This window comes from Uloborus diversus, chromosome 8 (genome assembly GCF_026930045.1).
Source record: "Uloborus diversus isolate 005 chromosome 8, Udiv.v.3.1, whole genome shotgun sequence".
Lineage (NCBI taxonomy): Eukaryota > Metazoa > Arthropoda > Arachnida > Araneae > Uloboridae > Uloborus > Uloborus diversus.
Genome location: NC_072738.1, coordinates 82,107,908 through 82,113,907, shown reverse-complemented (window position 1 = coordinate 82,113,907; position 6,000 = coordinate 82,107,908).

Below are 6,000 nucleotides of genomic sequence, written 5' to 3'. Positions count from 1 at the left end.
GAAGGGGAAAAAACAACAACATATACTTAAGTCCCTTATTAGAGATGTTTAAGTCAGGGTTGGCCGGATTGGACCCAATGGGTTTTTTTTGAAAAAACCAATTTAAAAAAACCCATTATTTAGCCCACTTTTGGGTTTTTTAAAATTTTCTGAGAAGTTTTTAGAAAAAATTGATTAATTTAAATACTTTCACAATTTAAACTTATTTTTTTTATTTGTTCTTTACCACAGACAATGGACATAAAAAATGAATTTTGAACTTATATAGTATTTCTTAACTCTTGACGGCATTAAAAAAAATACTTCAAAGATTTTAAATAAATATATTTAACTTTTTCCTTTAACTGGTCAATAAATAACTCAAATTACCTTGACTAAGTACTGTCACGTCTGATTTTCGCAATATCTGTAGATTGTACAGAGGAAACTACTCTAGCTAAAAGGCTTTCATGGGAATTATTTCCTGCAAACCAACACGTCACAAATCTCAAATAAACAAGGTATATTTTTTAGAAATTAACAGGTTTCTCAAACAGTCAGACAGAAAACAGAATAAGATGTACAGTATTTTCATTATCTTATGAGAAAGTTTAATATTTCTTAGTCTGTACACAGAAGTAGAAAAACAGGCAACATAAAGATCAAAGAAATGTCTTGATTAAGCTGGAATTCAGTAAAAAGGGATTTAAACTACTTGCGGTTCTACAGTAGTTTTGCATAACAAACTGAAATACAATAAAGTAAAATGCAAAAAAAAAAAAATAGTAATTAAAAACGAACAATCGATTTTATCACTCGAGAAGTAACTTTGGCTTAACTGTTGGTAATCATGGAAACTAAAAAAATCTGAAACTTCACCATTCTTGGGTTTCGTCGTCTTTTATACTTTTCTTCAGAAAACGCTGAATTTTAACTGTTTTCCAGCTTTTTTTAAAGCCAAGACAATTTTTGTGCTTTGTCCATATACTTAGGCTACAATATGCTACAAGTACCCCACATTTTCCCTAAAAAAAGACGAAAAAAAAACACATTTCTTTTAAAAACCCCAGCTTTTGTTGAGTTTTATTTAAAAAAACCCAAAAAACCCTGGGTCCATGGGCTTTTTTAAAAAAAACCTGGGTTTTTGCCAACCCTGGTTTAAGTGCAAAAAAAAAAAAAAAATCTTCCTTAGAATGAGGTAGTCGTATGATACGAAAGATTATATATTTTAAACAAATTTCCTTTTTTAAATAAGAGGATGCAAGTTTATTCTTTTAATTTAAAAAACCTTTAATGTATTGATTTATAGCTGGATATCAATACATTTTATAATTCAACATATTATTAACCTCCTTCAAATAATTTAATTATTACGCATTCATGTAACCCATATATTTAAGCGATGCAACAATGGAGAAAATCTCAAATATATGAGCATTAAAAACAAAACTGAGATCAAACAAAGAAGAAAAGCTGCAAGAAAATGAGCATACAGCAGCCTGCTATAGTGGAAGAAAAATAGTTTCAATGGGGTGTCCCCCTAAGAGCAAGGAAGCACCCTCCTCAATATTGTGGAACTACCCCCAAAAGAGAAAAATGCCCCCCCCCTGAAAATTTTAATAGTGCAGTCTGCGCCATGACCCTCTCCCCCCCCCCCTCCAGTTGGGCAACCCTGAGTTTTACATGAAGCAGGATGGGGAAATACAATTTACATATGTACAGAAATATTAAAAATACCTGGTACTGCTTGCTTAACCTTACCGTTTATTTATTTCTTATTACTATTTTTAAATTTTTGCAGCTAATTTTGACTGCATAACAAAAGCTTCTTCTTAAACAACAAAAACAAAAATGCTGAACAATGATCACAAGATACAAATCAGACAGTGTGTCCATTTAGAAAACCCCACACAATAGAACAAACAATGTAAGGGTTTTAAATTAATTATAATATTAATAAAAAAACTCATATAAGGGGTCTCTGCATGTGATGTCATGCTTTAACCAGAAAAAGGTGGATTCATGAAATTAAAACAAGGGGGAGGGAGGCAGGAACAAGAAATGGGAAATCACACATTTTGGCAAAAATAAAAGCATTTTTAACAAAAAAACTGTTTGTAACATAGCGTGACATTGTGAGCTGGGGGAGGCAGGAATAAGGTAAAGTGTGATACTTTGTGATAAAGAGGGGGAGGAGTCAAATATGTTGAAAAAAAAATGACAATCCCTCTGTTTTGCTTTGCAAACATAAAAATTGTTGGGCAAATTAAATTTTTGAAAGTTTTTCATCTTTCCATTTTATTTCAAAGCTTTTAAATTGAAAATTAATACTCATAGTAAACAGAAAATACCAGATGGCTCTTGAAAATGCAGCTGTTATACAAATCATGAAGCTAGCAGAAGTGCTGAGAGAAGATTTTGATTGTGAAACATATTTATTTGTGAATAACTAATTGTAATATTGGTGCTTTAATACTCATTGCAGATAAAACTCATTCTGAATTGCTAATATATAGATATATTCTGAATATTAGTTTCAAAAATTTGAAATGATCTATATAACGCAAAAGCTCTGGTCCCAAGGTGTGCGTTATAACGGTCTTCTACTGTATAAGCTTTTTGGGAGGATTTTAGTGGAGAGAATAATTTTAACATTCAAAATTCTAAAATACAAAGCAGTAAGTAAGTTGTGTTTATCTTACATTAAGTAGTCATCTGCTTTTCCAACAGCATTTTAATTCTACTATTATAACTCAACAGCATGAAAACATCCTCAATATTTTAAGTTTACTAAAATTATAAAAAAAAGTGCAGTATTAAATAATAATTTCATTACATCGTTCACCAAACATATTGATGTTTGTTTAAGTGTTGAATGAGAACCTTAAATATTCTAACACATTTTTGGCATATTTTAAGAGCACTTTTTAAAAATACAGCTCACAACATTGCCCCTCCCCCTCTGCCCCCCAACTACTCAAGGAACATCAAATTTTGTTTCTTCTTGAAACTTTTTTTTTCATTTAAATATCCTTTACTTGGCTTGCAATACAGTCAAAAAAAAAAAAAAAAAAAAAGATAAAGTTAAGTACTAATCAATTATAATGGTAGAATCAAAAAAAGTGTAGTACAGGGGGTGTGAAATGAAGTTTTTGAAAGATGCTCTTGATCAAAAGCAACTTTTTTATGCTTTCTTGCTTGGGGGGAGGGGGGCAGAACTGTCAACAGTGTAGGGTTTATTACAATGTAATACATGAAACATAAAAATACTTAAAACAAAAAATTAGTTAGCACGAACTGATAAAGTGGTCCGAAGAGTATGCTGTGCAATTCAACACAAATCTTTTAAAACAAAAAACTTTTACAAGAAAAAATATTTGGTCCACTCAATTTTGTGTTTAGCATTTTTCATTGTACACCTAATAAATAAAGAAATAATATATTTATTAATAACACTGCAAAACATGAAAAATGTTCTTTGGATAAAAGTATGTGTTTGGTATATATGTTTAGCGGACAACAACAAATCTATAATTATTTTTTGTGTTACCCACACAAAAGTGCTTTAAAAATTCACATTTCAAGCATGTTTGCAGTAGTGGCTTCTAATAAAAAATCATTCCTGGTACCAAAACAAAAATATCACATGAACCACTTAAGAATCTTCATTGTGCCTCTCTTCCACCACTACACGTTCATTACACTTGATTTACAAAAATATATTCAAAAGACTTAGAGAGACAAAGAGTGGATTTCTCGTGTCTTAGAAAACAAGTTAAAAAAATTAAGTTAGGCAAAAGTTAGGAGTTTTTATTCGCCTACAAATTAAAACAGCCTGTCACAATAAAGAGTTAGAAAATAAAATGCCAGAAGCAGAAAAGGAAACTTTGCATTCAAATGAGTCTCCAGAATTTGGTACATCAAGCAAATTTTGCTTACACAGAAACTCATAGTTTCATTTTAAGGACATCAAAAAAGTTCCAATTTGTTGTGCAGTAGGATAGGAAACATTCAAAATAATTACTTAATACAGCATGAACATTCCTACACTGAAAAAAAAAAAAAAAAAAAAAAAAACTGCCTATTTACTTGAAAATCTCTATGAAACAGGGATTCTACAAATTCTTCCAGTAATAGTAGAGTAGCGGCACCAGTAACAGACAGTCGTAAGTTTGGATTTAAACAATAAAAATTTTAGGCGAGTAAAACTGATGTTGCTGCAACCCATGAGTGCAACCATCTAGTGTTATAAGAGTGAGTTTTGTGAGTCAGTTGGTATTTACAAGGCAGTGGTGGAAGGTTATGAACAGTCACCATGAGGTCTGCCAGTGTTTCATGTTCATTTGAATTTAATAAGGTTCTAATAAAGAAATTAATAAGGATCTAATAAAGAACTTTTGCACATTTTGAAGAGAAAAGGGGAATTCTGTCCATTGCTCATCTTTTCCTCATCCTATCTATTGCTGGGTATCATCAGAATTTTCGTTGTCTGTTACTGGGGGTTGGATCTTTTTTCAAAATGGAGCAAATAAAAATAGAATTAACTAATTCAAAATATCCAGAAGCAGCCAAACGTTAGATGAGATGTAGTTCCATGAGACAAAAGAGTGTTTAAAAAGTCTAAATACATTAAAAGGCTCAGAAAAATTGATTTAACCTGAGAGCGATGTCTTAAACATGTCTGTTATGGGTGCCATTACCCTACAGCTTCTTAAGTAACGTTACTTAAGTAGAAGCTGTATCGTTTCTTGAAAAGCTGATAAATTCTCGGTTTGTTAGAGTTTTCTAGTAAACAAGCGGAATTTTTTTCACAGTATATTAATAGCTGGGAAGTTGTTCAATACTAAATCATCCATTCATATATTTAAATACTATAAAGGCTCTATTTTGGCAAAGGGCACTTATTTACAAGTGACAACTTTGGGACGGAGCTAAAAAAGTGCATAAGTAATGTGGAACATTTTGTTTTAGAGGCACTTCAAAGCTAAATTACATTTTTATATTCATGATTTAATGCAAATAATGAATTATAAAACCAAAACAAGAACAAATAGTTCTATAACATTAAAATGCTTGAAATATTCTTCTTTTAAATCAAATGGCGTGATCATGAACAGAAATAAACAAACAATAATTACAGCAATAAATAACAAAAATAACACGCAAATTATTTATTACAAACAGTTATAAGCTATGATTGCCCATATCAGTTTTTCACTTGTAAACTTTGATAAATGTACACTTCTTCAAAAATACAGTTGACAATGCATTATAATAAACCACTGACGTATTTTTGAAACTCTAGAATGGAATTCTGGGCAACAAATGTGAAAAATCGCTTTATTCAATTTCAATGTTTTCTGTAGTACTCAAAAAAGGCTACTGGTTATTACTATTTCAAAACGATAGTTCTTTTACTCTTAAAGTTATTTATAAAAATTAAAACAATGAAAATAACTAAACGCATCAGGTGTAAAGAAAATATATTCAGTGCTTTGGGTCTCCTGAAAAATGCCAATTTTCACATTCGCTAGTTTAGCACGGTGCCGACATACTGCTTATTACTTTACAAAACTAAGAAACAAATACATAAAAAGAGGTTTACATTCTATTCCAACAAAAACATGCCCTAAGAGATGTGCAATTCAGAGAGATAATATTAAGTCACAAAGCTAGGTTTGAATGTCAGGTACTGCACAATTCATTCCATTAGTTTACATTCAATGAAACAAAATGAGTACTCAGAGCTCTAAAAAAAACTCTGAGGCAAGAGATGTTTTAATATATCCAGCAATCAGTAACGCTTTGAAATCCATTCGAAAAACCAAATACTTGATGACCTACCATAATAACTACTTAAAACTACTCTATTTTGAAAGAGTATAATAATTAAATATCTGTACGATGAAACAAAAATATTACAAAACTTAAAATATTCTATTAAGAAGTAAAAGGTGTATGTTTTTCCATGCTTTTTCAAAAGCAGTTGGGAAGATATTTTAAGCATGTTGGTTTAAATAA